The sequence below is a fragment of the Pundamilia nyererei genome, unplaced genomic scaffold, assembly GCF_000239375.1.
Source record: "Pundamilia nyererei isolate P.nyererei 1_Seehausen unplaced genomic scaffold, PunNye1.0 scaffold00247, whole genome shotgun sequence".
NCBI classification, from domain to species: domain Eukaryota; kingdom Metazoa; phylum Chordata; class Actinopteri; order Cichliformes; family Cichlidae; genus Pundamilia; species Pundamilia nyererei.
In genome coordinates this window covers 322,065-336,692 of record NW_005187648.1, presented here as the reverse complement: position 1 = coordinate 336,692, position 14,628 = coordinate 322,065, and positions in this window count along the sequence as shown.

Below are 14,628 nucleotides of genomic sequence, written 5' to 3'. Positions count from 1 at the left end.
GCTGGTGGTGGACTTCAGAAGGGGTCAGCACAGAGACTACAAGCCCATCATCATCAATGGAGCTCCAGTGGAGAGGGTGCAGTCCTTCAAGTATCTTGGTGTCCACATCTCCTCAGACCTGACATGGGCTGCCCACATTCAGGTCCAGACCAAAAAGGCTAGGCAGCGCCTGTATCACCTACGAACGCTGCTGCAGGATTGCTCTCCCCCCGCTTCGGGACACCTACACCAGGAGATGCCGGACTAGAGCAGCGCAGATACTGAAGGACCCGTCCCATCCTGGCAACAAACTGTTCCAACTTCTGCAATCTGGTAGAAGGTTCCGCATCTTCCGGGCAAGGACAGAGAGACTCAAGAGGAGCTTCTATCCCCAAGCCATCCGTGCCCTAAACTCACACACCCGCCCTCTCACATCATCTATAACTGACTGAGACAGGACTCTTCCAGACACTAAACCAAGGCACAATGTACATTTCAATTCCTTTAATTTTAAATATGTTTATATTGTCTATCCTGTAAAATAGTCAGATGTCTGGAATTGAAATGTACATTGTGCCTTGGTTTAGTGTCCTAGGAGGTTTGTAATTAACCTCCTAGGACCTGGCGTCCACACGCCAGGTCCTAGGAGGTTAATTACAAATCCTCAACTCTATCATAAAAACAAATAAATAAAAAATTTTTGCCCTTTTTTAAAATGCAGTGCCCAGGTGCCCTTAAGCAAATGCCTTGATGACACCATCGCTTAATTCACAACACAAGGCACTTTATACTGTAAGATAAAAACCCTACAGCATTAAAAAGAGACCTGAACAATCAAACAGCGCCTCCCATTCTACTTTTGAAAAACTGCGAGCCAGAAGTAAGCCCCCAGTCTGAGAACAAAGTGCTTTCTATGTGACAAGACCTGATTATTTAAGGTTTTGTATCTGAGCAGAGGGATTTCAGTTTTGCATTTAACAGCGAGGCAGTGAGAGGGAGCTCATATGGCCTCTCTTTGTAGACCTAGTGAGTGCTCTCGCTGGGACCTGATGATATACTCCAATCATAACATTTTGACCACTGTCAGGTGAAATGAATAACTCTGATTATCTCGTCATCATAGCACCTGTAAGTGGGTGGGTCATATTAGGAAGCAAGTGGACATTTGGTCAAAGCTGATTAAAGTTGGAAGCAGTTGATCTTAAGTTATGATAGCTGGACAACTGGGTCATCTAGTGGGGTGTTCCAGGTCTGCAATGGTTAGTTTCTATCAGAGGTGGTCCAAACAAAGAACAGTGGTCAGTCACTGACAGGGTCATGGCAGCCAAGGCTCACTGATGTATGTGGGGAGCAAAGTCTGGCCTGTGTTTTCTGAATCAACAGATGAGCTACAGGAGCTCAAATTGCTGAAAAAGTGCAAGAAGGTGGCCTGGTCGGATGAGTCATGCTTTCTTTTCTATCATGTGGATGGCTGACTGTGTGCAAAAGAAGGCAAACCGGTGCAAGCTGGGAAAACGTGGGCCCTGCCATCTATGTGGATGTTACTTCGCACCACTTACCCAAGCATTGTTGCAGACTGCGTGTACTCTGGGAAACAGCACTGGCTCTTTTAGAGGATTATGTGGACTACCACCAATCAAAAATAATTCGTGATGATTTAAGGAGCACGGCAGTGAGTCTGAGTGTTGACTTGGCCTCCAGATCCCTCAGATCTTAACGGAACCGAGCATCTGTGGGATATGCTGAACAAACAAGTGTGATACATGGAGGCCCGGCTGGCAACTTAAAGGACCTGAAGCATCTGTCTGCATATCTTGGTACCTGACACCACTCCTTGATGTGTCAGGGCTGTTTGAGCAGCAAAAAGGGAACCAACACAATATTAGGCAGATGGTCATAAAGTTAACTGTGATCTGAGTATTTGTGCATGCAGCCTGATGAAAAATAACTTCATGATTCCTCACAGTGTTACTGGAGACCAAAATAAAGAAATCTAACCTCGGTAATCTCAATTATGAATCCAGTAATTAGTAATCTCAGTAATGCAAATGGTGAAATATCTATGTATGATGCATTTGCCAAAGTTCCTGACAGAAAGCACAAACGGGCTCTATGAAGGTCATTTTAGTTCAGTAACTGCTGAGATTATAAAATCTTAACAAAACACTTGAGACAACCTTGGAGTTCAGTCTCTGCTGCTTTCTCCAATTTAAATGGCAAGAAGAAGATATTGAAATGTATGCCCCGCTCTTTTCACACACTGTGACAGCATCACAGAAATTGGCTGACTGGATTTCAGTGGTGTCCCATTTATGAGGGATAAAACTTGTAAAACAATTCATTTTAATACATGAAGAACCCACAGCGTTTTCAGACCGGGCGAGAATGCATAAATTTCCTGGCTCTGAGTTTGACCTCGACTTAAGGGTGTCCTTAACTAAGGGCTATTTGGTGAAAACCACGGGCTATACCCTGTTCCATTTGTACTGTCTTATATGTTAATGCATCTAGGAATTTATCCTAAGACCCTCAGAAACCCCCCTCCAAAAAAACGGGTATAGCCACAAGGGAAATCCAGTGGCTGAGCAATATCCTTTCTCTATGAACAGAGGAAATTGTTCAGTGACCCTTTCAGGCCTTGTCCATTTGAATATGTGTGTTGTCCATGTCTGTGTCCTCATCAGAGCAGACTGAGTAATGGCACAACACAACAAGGACGCTTCAGTAAAATGAAATGCATTTGTTCTGCTCCTGGTTTGCATTTCAGAGTTTTCCAAGACGACAAAAAGGAAATGTGAATGGAGAGGAGACTCTCTCTCGCTCCTTCTTTTCTCAGGTGTAGAGGTGTGTCTCGTCCCTCCATGGGTGGAGCCATCTTTGCTTTCCTCAGCAGTCTGAGTGAGGTGCAGGAGCACCAGCATTGCTGCTAAATCGGATCACCTTGTGTTCTAGTTCTTGTGTCTGCTGCTTTATTGTACTCACTGTAATGTACTCACCTGTGGAAATCTCACCTGTAACTCACGTGCCAAGCCGCCTCCCCACCAGCCCTCCCCTGTCACCTCTGAACTGCAGCCTGCTCGTTAGCTACGTAACTACGTAACTCTGATGCCGATTACAAGAAAGGATCCATGGAGGCAGAGCTCGTTCAGGCCGTCTGTCGCTGTCGGCCAACACAACCTCCCCCAAATAAACCGAATCTGCTCACAGAAACAGATCTGATCGTGACATCTTAGTGTTTAGTTAGGAAGTGCAAAGGATACGTTTTACAAAACTTTAGTGAAACCGCTCTTCTCATCTCACAGGAACTTGGTACACAGTGAAATGTAAAGAAAAGCAGATGCAATGCTTAGTGAATCTCATAAATCCACATTTCATTCATAATAAAATATCAAAAACAAAGAGTGAGATAGCTCATTTTAAATTTGATTTAAAAGAAAAATATCTGGGAATCAATGAGGTCACTGGCTGCACTTTTCTGTCCCCTCCTTTTCTGTTTTAGGGTTTTCATGTCATCTTAATAGCATGTGCCTTTTGACCTGAGCGCTGATAGCAATCAGACGGTCCCGTTCCTCTGTAGTCTGGAGATCACAGCTCCAGTTTTTTCCAAAAGGAATTCCACTTTTAACCTTCTGGCCATCTTCACTTCTGAGAAACTCTCTGAGAGATCATCATGTGACTGACCTGCCGACCTTCTTGTTAGCACCACCTACTCTTCCAGGCTTTGGTTGTCCTGTCACTATTTTTGCTGCCACCGAAGTCAAAATGAGCTAATGTTGTTAAAACTGTCCATTTTTTCAGTTTTCTCAGTCACTATATTTCCAAAACGAATGTCTATAAAATAATGTTTAATTCAGTTTATACTGTAATGTAGACCCTGCAATAATAGATACAGAGAAAAACCCAACAAATCATTATTATCATGTTGTTATTTACATTTGACACAGTTGCAGCACTCTGAGACATCTGAGGAAGAACATGTAGCTTCATGGAAAACACCTAAACTGTGGTGCGTGCCACAGACGCAGCTGTTTCTGCAGTTGCCACATTTATCTTTGTCCTGAAAATGAAAAAAGAAATGAAGGGTTCACTGTTGAGACACGAGAGGAGATCCAGTATGGATCGCAGAGGCGGACTTTAAAAGCAGGATCCAAACCGAGTAATAAAAATACTCGGAGACCTTTTTCGATCACAATTTGTTTAGTTTATCTTCCGCTGTGCAAAGCCATGCATGTGAAGTGCAGCTGGTTACTGGTGTACCAGGTCAGCCTCAAAGCACACATGTAAGGTCTCTTGTAAAATACAGAGAGGGCAGGCAAAAATATAACAACATAAAAAAGGTAAAGGCGAACAGAAGCAGAAGGTCTTCATCTCTCATGTATAGAAATTGGAAACGTCTGACCAGCCGGGGGTTGCTTATCTCAAAGGGCAGATAGCATCACGAAACAGGCCTGTAATGGCCGCATGCTCCAATTGATAATCCCCTCCTTCCCCTCCCTGCTGCTGTCTGTCCGGAGATACGAGGCCCCCGGTCGCAGGCTTAGAGGCTTGGAGAGCAAGGGAGCATTACTGATTCAAAAGAAATGCATTTTGGCTCTTTCAGTGCTCTGGGGGACTGGGTTAACATAATACCTTCCCCTCCCTGGTCCTTGACTTGTTTTTGATTGATACTTTTCAATTACAGTCCACTCCTGTCCAAGCCAGCCGCGCCGCTGTCCTCGCCCCCTCCCGAACCATTCAAAATGCTATTTTTCCCACTGTGCGATAACTTCAAACATTTAGGGCTACAAGAGCAGTGGTAACCCTGTTTAGCCGGCGCAGTAAATTGGTTCCATGTTCAACATAATAGCACTGACAGGCTTTTGCTAGGGAAATCAGTCCGGCAAAGGGACATGCCAACGATAAGACATCCAGCTTTGAAATTCTATTTCTCCCTATCAGAATTAAATCTGGACTTTATATTTCTTTTTGCCTGGGCGCAGGCTCTCTCTGGTCGCTTTCTGGCCTCTACTATTTGATCACAGGGTGACAACTAATACTTACCCCTGAGATCCTTTGCTCTCTCCATTTTCTAGGACTTTGGACGCTATTTTTTCTCGTGCCTTGTTATTTTTCCTCGTCTTTTTTCCCATATTGGTTGTCAAAATCTTCGATGATTTGTCCATCCTGAGGATGTACTGCATCAGAACGCGCTGTGCGCTTCTGCAGCCTTTTAAGATACTGCGCTGCACCTGAGGGTTTCCTTCACATTACATGCACACAGCAGTATCATGTACAGTTAAACTGAAAAGCTGTTAAATCGGCACCTTTACAATGCAAATAAATACAAGGTGCAGCGTGCTGCAGAACAGCACGTGCATGCGAGTCCTCTTCTCTTCTCTGGGTAAATATTTCCATGAGCAGCAGCAGTGCTGTAATCATTAGCAGAAGCTTTCCAGTGGTATCTGGGCTGATCTGATATCCATGTGGCTCCTGATGACAGCACCAGGCCCTGCAGATAATTAATCTATTTAGCTGAGGGGGTGGAAAGCCACCCGTCGCTAGGTCAGATAAGTTTGTGGATTTACACATTTTAAAGTCATCCAGTCCCTCAATGGCACCAAACTGTGCAATATTCTAATGCCATTAATTACTATTTCCAATTGGATGGTCTCGACTGTTTCTGGACCAGCTGTTTCATCAAGCGCACGCGTGTGTGTGTGTGTGTGTGTGTGTGTGTGTGTGTGTGTGTGTGTGTGTGTGTGTGTGAGTGAAACACACCCTCCCAGTGCAAACAGCATGCCTTCCTCCGTCACAGGGCGACATTCTAAAAGATCCCTGTTGTAATTCAGCCCACCATCACAGAGTGGCGCGTGTGGGTATGAATGCATGAGGGAAAATGAAAGTGGTGTGGCACTGTGTACTCAAATAAGAGCTGCAGTAGGAGTCCAGTCGTGGCATCTACATATGCAGAGAAGCAAGGCTCATCAGGTCGAACATTCAGAGGACTTTAGATTACAGCTGATGTCCACAGACAGTCTTTGGACTGTGGGATCAACACCAGAGTGACACAGCCAACCAGGTGACTCACACACCTGGTTGGCTTTGAACCTTCCTGTTGTAAAACAGTGGAAACCACATGATACCGTCCCTATGATATATTCAGTTTCCCCTCTTTTTGTGTGAAACATACAGTACATAGCAATTAAAATACTTGCAGAAGATCCTGTGTTGTCTGTATTATGTGGGCACGTGTGTGCAAACAGAATCCAAATCTGCTGGAAACACTGAGATGATTACATCACCAAATAAACTCTCCGTAATAACGAGACAGTCGCTGTGCTATCCCAGGACAGATGTGCTGCGTCCACTGCTCCGAGGTCTCATTTCAGGAAACACCTTCGATTCCCATCAGAACCATTAGGATCCTACTTTGCTCTTATTAGGGCCAGACGTGTTCTTAGCAGAACATATTTTATATTTCCATCTGTTTTCCAGTGTAACCAGTGTAACCAGTGTTTAAGTGGTTATCTTCACATGTGTGACACTTCTGTGTAAGAGTCTGACTAAAGTAATGCTTCAAATACATACATTCAAATACCTTGTAGAGATGAGTGAATCTGCATATGAGAAATCTATATTTTCAAAGCCAGCAGTGATGTCCTGACACACAGCGCATACACTCCGTGGGTGTGCGTATAGACGTACATTTATAGTGCCATCTACAGATGTCACAGGGACATCAGCATCCCCAGTCTCACCAACTTAAAATTCACACATTCCAGGCATTCATTAGGGGCTGGGGCAGAGTGACAGAGAGGGAGTGAGGTGCTCCCGGGTTCCCTGCTCTGACATTGTGAGTGTCAGACTCCGATCACTTTAATCAGAGCGAGGATACGCATGATAAAACGGATAAGGGACTTTAATCAAAAAAATTCGCTGGTCTGGAAACGTGACACACTCCGACAAGCACGCCTCATCCCCCCACTTCCCTGCACCCTCCCGTCTCCACCCCCACCCCCATCTGCTCAGCCCCAGTACCACCAGCACTCCAACCCGGTCTGAGCTCACCATGAATATGCATGGGCCAAACAGGAGATAGGTGCCACATTAAAATGGACCGCTGCGTGTTCAGCTGAGGAGCCTAGAAGCATCCAGCGTGCGTCGTGCATGTGTGACGTGCACACACACACACACCTAAAGTCATGGGCTCCATGAGGACACTGTACTTTCATCAAATCTATAGCATTAAAGGCAGATGAGCTCCTCGTCACTCCCCAGGATTGGTTTTTGCAGCAGCTGCACATTCCTTCACACATTTCCTTTCATCGTGTGTTAATAACGTTCATGTTCACCGTCAGAGGTTCATGCTAGTGGATTCATGCTCCACTGCTGGTTAATGATCAGTTACACATGTTGGAATTGACATGCAGATGCTTTCCCTGACATGAAATATAAACGCCCTTGTTTGGTTGAGTTCATATATTCATATGAGATTACTGCACTGTGTATGCAGAACTGTCCTGTGCTGCCTTTGCAGCATGCATGAAAACAAGCAGAACAAAGAAAAACATGTGAACACGTTGGTTTGTATTGCCACAGGGTTCATATGAAGTAAATGGAGCTGATGACTTTAAATAAAACAGACACATTGGATGGCTGCGAATTTATTATTATTATCTTCTAACTAAGTAATAACTTGTTATCAGCAGGGCCTTTACCTGCTCTTGTCTGCCTGACGGTTGTCATGATTTGGTCCATCTTTGCCTTTACTAAAAGATGACTATTCAGTATAAAACTTCCTTATATGGAATTTTCACTCATACTGCATAGCCAAATGGACTTGTTGTAACTGAACAAGAGAAATTATGCTTGTTTAGCATGTGGCTAACCCTACCCCATTCACGATACAGCATTAATGTTTGCATGCATAGTCGTTTGGCTGTAAGTGGAGGATTTTTGTCTGGAGCCTATGCAGACATGCTTGCAGTTGAAGTACTTGTGTGTAGTCCTCCAAAACTTCAACAGTGTGTTGATGAGCTATGCACAGATACAATGCTGAGTAGCTGAGATGAGCTTGTAGAGGCTAAGCCCACGTTTGAAGCCTGTGTGGTGTTTGGTGGTGGGGGTGACGTGATGCCACCGGTATGAATGAAACTCCAGCCGTGCGTATCCAGTCTGTTTAACATGTTTGTTGTATCCCATCAGTTGTATTTGTTTTCAATTCAATTTTATTTATATAGCGCCAAATCACAAGGTGCTTTATATTGTACAGTAGATCATACAGTGATACATACAGAGGAAACCCAACAATCATATGACGCCCTATGAGCAGCACTTTGGCGACAGTGGGAAGGAAAAACTCCCTTTTAACAGGAAGAAACCTCCAGCAGAACCAGGCTCAGGGAGGGGCGGGGGCAGTGGTTGGTTGGGGTGAGAGAAGGAAGACAGGATAAAGACATGCTGTGGAAGAGAGACAGAGGTTAATAACAGGTATGATTCAGTGCAGAAATATTTATCAAATGAATGGATCACAAAAAACTGCAGGGAGGCCTACATCTCCCTCACTCCTCTTCCAGCTGTGCAGGAGGACATTCCCAGGTCATCGTAGAGGGATCAGCTTTCTGCTGTGTCCTCGTCTGCTCTGGGATCTCAGGTAGGAGGTGGCACAGATCATATCATGATTTCAACAAAACTAAACATTTCATACGTAGAGTTCAAAGCAAAACTATGACAGGTTAATGTTTCTTTGATTTTTCCCAGCTTTATCTGTAGATATATTCAGTTACTGGTAGATGCAAATAAAACAGTCCTTTCATTATTTATCAAGTCATGCTTTGTAAGATAAACTTCCTCTGGCTGCCCAAATCAACTTTCAACCTGTTTAACTTTTGTTTGTTTGGTTTTGTTTGTTGTTCTTTAGATACATTTTTATTTGACTGATACTTTGAGTCTGCACATGTCACATGTGTTTATTAAAATAAGCTGTACTTTGTGTGTGTATTTGCACGAAGCCCCGGCCGTTCTGATGTAGTGTCCGAGTCCAGATGGCTTCTCGGTGTATCCCGTTGGCCCGTCCAGCTCCAGCCCGAGCTAAAGGTGGCTCCACACTCTCTGACAGCAGCTCACTCTTCCTCACATCAGAGCTAATGAAGCATGTTCAAGTGCCATGAAAGGACCAGTGAGAGAGAGAGTGTGCACGTGGGCGACATCACACTATAATTACTTCCTGAGCTATGCTAATTAATTAGCACATACGTGCATTTCTAAACGGGTCATACATGCTGAGCCAGATGGTCTAAATGAAAACATGTATGTGCATGAAGTGCTATCAGGGAAAATGAATCGTACATAGTAGCATAGCTGTGACATTAGCATATTATATTGATTGAAACACTGCAAACAATAAAGACAATTAACAATGTGATAGCTGGGACACTTTCTGAGAGCTGCCACTAAAGACGTGAGCGGAAACTTTTTACCTTTAACACTAATTGTGTATTATTGTGTTTCCATGTGTATATGCTAAATGTGATCCATTAAGTACCAGCAGAGGTGGCAGAACTGCAGGGTGGGCCATTTATACGGATCCACCGCAATAACATGGGAATGGTTGGTGATATTAAAGTCCTGTTTGTGGCACATTAGTATATGTGAGGGGCAAACTCCTCAAGATGGGTGGTGACCATGGTGGCCATTTAGAAGTCGGCCATCTTGGATAAGATGAAGAGTGGGAGAAGAGGGTTGCACTGACAGTCCAACACAATGGGCAGCACACTGAACACATTTTATAAGTGCTCAGAAACTTGTAAATAACTCATGAAAGAATAAAGTTACGTTGAAACCAAGCACACCATTGTTTTTCTTGTGACATTACCAATAAGTTTGATGTGTCACATGGCCCTCTTCCTATTGAAAAAACAAAAGTTGTATCCAACATGGCCGACTTCTAAATGGCCACTATGGTCACCACCCATCTTGAGGAGTTTGCCCCCTCACATATACTAATGTGCCACAAACAGGACTTTAATATCACCAACCATTCCCATGTTATAGCGGTGTATCCATATAAATGGCCCACCCTGTACAGACATTCTGTACTTAAGTAGAAGTACAAGTACTACTGTTAACTACTACTCCTGTAAAGGTCGAAATACTGATTCAGCCTCTTCACTCAAATAAAAGTACAAAAAACAGTACAGGCTCTGAAATGTACTCAGAGTAAGAAAGTAAAAGGATCTTTTTGGAGGATATTTCTATCTTTGTGTAAAGCTAACTAACCTTGTGCTGTATCAATATAATGATAAAACAGTACCATAGATGGGAATACAAACTTTAGTCTAACATTTTTATTCTAATTATACTCAGCTTGGATCAGAAGGAAAATAAAAGCTATATAACTATTGTCTGTTCCTCACAGCGTGAGAATGTGAACAGTCAGGGGTTAAAGTGGGTTCAGCAGCTGGGGAACCTAAAACTGGTTGTAGTGGGTCCAGTTTGGGGAAAGAATCAAACACAATAATTTCTACTGAGAGCTCCAGTAGATGTTGTTAGTGTGCAGGCTGTGATCAGCTGACCTGCAGCTGAATCCAACCAGATGTGAGCAGATGTTTCCTGAGCTGTCCTGACTGATTTCATCCTCCACACTGACAGCACGCTCTGTTGATGCTGTCTGTTTTATAGAGGGTTTAAAGTTTGTACGAAGGTGGAATCAGTCAGTGAATCTGTGCTACACTGTAGCTGTGACCATGAACCCACAGCCACTGTGCAGCAGTCACACTGTTCCTCACTTTAAACGATCACAGTACAAACTAACCTGTTTATCCTGCACTAACCTGCAGAGGAGTTTAAATAGCAGTTGGTCTGCCTCAGTTTGTCGTGCAGCAGGTTTCACAGTATGAAGAAAACATAATGTCACATGCACAGACATAATGACTGATTTAAAACATGACGACTTACATTTAAGCTTTAAATGTCCAATTTATCAAACCCCACTGAGCATCGCATCACGTTCACACCAGAAACAAACCAGTTCATTTGAAACTGTACCAAAGGGGAACAAAGGGTGTGTGTTGAGAATAGATTGCTTGATATACATCAGAGTTAAAGAGGAGATAGTTTGGGATTGCTTGCAATGTTACAATATGACGGTTCATGGGTGTAAGAATCCAAAATAGAAAATAGGCCTGGGATGGGAACTAAGAACTGGGTGCAGGGCAGGAGGACAATTAACCCCACCCCCAAGACACCCAAGACAGTAGCAAGAATTACTGAGGGTGAGGGGCAGATAATTGCCGATGGACAGAACCTTAAAAGGAGGTGGGGGTCAGCGTGTCAGCACCCCTGGCCACTCTACCAGTGTATTTCCATTGTGGGGGTGTTTACTGTAGGGGGGAGGAGACCAGAGGTTATAACTGTAACTGTTGTGTGAAACTCTTCAGATCAGGCTGTAGAATAGGACTGCATAGGATGCAGTGTGCTGATCTCCAGATGCATCTGTAAGGAAAATGGGTAATAAGAGGATTGTGTAAAACATGGAAACATCCCTGTGTGATCTCTACCAGGATATAAATAATCAGAGAGACCGGCGTGTTGTCCTCACAGTGTGGTTGCTTTGGTCTGCACACGAGTGCTATTACTGTGTTAACACCTGCACAAATGAACTACTGTGACTCTGTGAGCCAGAGCAGAACTGAGTTACTACAAACCAAAAGTAGCAACCAGTAATCCCAGTCATGTGATCCTTGTCTTCTCACTGCACATATGGTCACATACCAAGTGGTCCTGCAAGTTACTTTTATCTACAAAATTTATCAGGGGAATTCATCATTATATGGCTCACAGGCGTGGCTCTCCACCTGGCTCGCAGCAGTCAAGTAATCTGGTAAGAGTTGTCAAACTCTCCACAACACCAGGTCACAGCAGTGCACACGCTGCACCAATACAACACCACAACTATTGAATGGTCTTAAAACTTCTCACAAAGTTTAGTGTCACTAGTTTCCTGTGAGCCACACACAAGACAAGTGAGAGGAGAGAAGCTGCAGAGAGGCATGTGAGCCTGTCTCTGCTTTGGATCGTCACATTGTAGGGGTGTAAATTCAACCAGATTTATATAAATGAGAGCTGCTCTATCAAAAGCACAATGGATGCTGTCTGCCCCAGAAAAACAGGTTTTTCTCAGATAAAGTCCACACTACTCTCGGCACACAACACAGACAAGCAGCAGCTTAAGGAGAACCTGTGGCAGAACATGTCACTACTGGTCCTGGAGGTCATCAGAGAAAACTACAGAGTCTGACATTGCTTTGGCAGAGTTACCCATCAAAGTCTTAATGTTAGTGATCCAGCAGAATCACTGGGAAAAGGCCAGCAGTCATCGTTTGTGAACGACATGAACAACTATGAAAGGTGTTCTTTTTTCTAATGTGGGTTAAAAGCATGTGATTCATGTGATTTTCAACAATTTGAAACGAATAAACCAACATGTGGCTTTAATTGCAGGTGTGGTTGTCGAGTTGTTTCTCAGTGTTGGCAACCTCTGAGCTATTAAAGGCAGCAAAGTTATTTCTCTATTAGTTTTGGATGCAATGAAAACAGCCACTTGTTCTCTCCTCTCTGTGTCTTTGGGCCCCTCATCCCAGTTACCGGCTCACCTTCCAGAACAAATCCCTCTAATTCTGTGGATGATCATTTGGAGGGCAAGGAGCTTGTTAGACTAATGATTAAGTTTAACCATCCCTTTAAGAATATATGGACATGCTTCAGCTGAGCAGAACAGTGTAATGGTTAGGAAATGAGACTGAGGATGGGGAGAGGGGGGAGGCAGAGAGACGGCAGGGGTGGAAAAGACTGAACGGGACAAGCAGGAAGATTTTAGGACTAAAGACGTTCCTTTTCCAAACATGCAGACAGTGCTGCAGACTTCATGCTCAGAGCACGATGCAGCGCTCTCGTCAGGTGTTTAAGGAGTATTAAATTACAAGGCCCACACGCCCTCTTCATACACGACCTTCCCTTGTATACCTCCAACATTGTTAAGACAGCTTATCTGCGTTGCTTCCTGTAAACCTGCTGTTTTGTACCATGCCTGCCTGTCAGGGTTGTAGCTCATTATATACTCTGTAATAACAGCCAGGCTCTCTGGAGTTTCAGGCAGGGACTCACTGAGGATGATGGAAAGTTTATACCAACACAGCTTGTTGCATTGGGCTTGGGTGTCTGTCTTGCTAACTACTGATTAGCAGCTAAAACGCACTTCGTCAGTTGATGATAATGTCATTCATCAAATGAATATCAAGAACAGGTATTAAGGTTACATCAGTATTTTTATATAAGCGAGTGAGTATTTAAAATACAGAATAAATCCAACAGAGTAAAATCATTTTAATAACACATATATTGCTGTTTGCACTGTTCAGCTGAACGTAGATGATGTGAAGGTAGTACTCGACCACTATCACGTGCCACATCCCACCTGTGTGCTGTGAATAACACTTGATCCATGTGATGTTTCCCTCTATAGTTGCTTTATTGTTGAATACAATAAATCTATATTGAGGAGTAAACCTGTGATGCACACCAGCAGCACAGGTACATAAGACCACAGAGGAAGTACCTACCTGTGCCACATAAAAACATGACAACATGTTAAACAGGTTGTTTGAGTCTGATGGACGTTAATCGATCATAAAGACTTTAAATAGGACTAGAATAGAGGTTTGGGTTGTGACTTATTGATATAAATATAGTAATATATTTTCTCATATTTCACTGCCTTCCCTCTCTCAGTATCGAGTCGTTTCTAATCTTGTCTAATCTCCTGACGGTCCTCTCGTTTCAAACCCAACCACTGGCTGAAGTCGTGTGCAGTTGGATCGCTGGCTGCAGCTTCGCTGAGCCTCTGTTTAACTGTGGATCTATGTGCTTTTGTTTTTTCTCCAAGATGATACGATAACGAAATTGGTGTTTAGCAAAGGTCTTTGCAATATCATTTCACTTCAGTGTTGCTATCTCAGGAGATTTATGACAAGAAGATATGGGATGAATCTTGTTTCTGTTTCCATGAGAAATACCATTAAAATTAATCAGGGAAGGTCAGGGAAGCATTTTGTAAACCACTTAATTCTGCTGCGCTTGTTACGACAAACACAGATAATGAGGAGAACACAGAGACAATACTTTTTACTGTAGATATTATCATCATATTGCGCCACTGGTTACACAGACTGCATGTACATATTGTTCTGATGCAGTCATTTAATGTAGGCCGGTAGAAGAGAGAGGACCCAGAGTGATCAGTTAACAGGCTGTGGTGGGATTTATGTTAAATGTAATTGTGGTCTTTACTTCAAAGGGAATAAATAAACAGATGAATAATCTCCTGGTGGTGTGATCCTCGGGTTCTCTACTTACGTCTGAGAGTTTGAGGGTTTGCCTCAGTATGTCAGCTCTTCCAGTTTGTGGGTTACAGCTTCTAATGCTCCACTTTGGACTTCTCCATCTGCTCCAGTAATTCCTTCAGCTCTGGTTCTTTTTGTGTAGTGCTATCTATCACAGCTTCAAGGTTCAAGGTTCAAGGTTCTTTATTTGACACATGCATAGTTATACAAGCATAACACACAGTGAAATGTAGCCTGACACGCTCCTCGACATGTGCAAAAATTGGGGGGG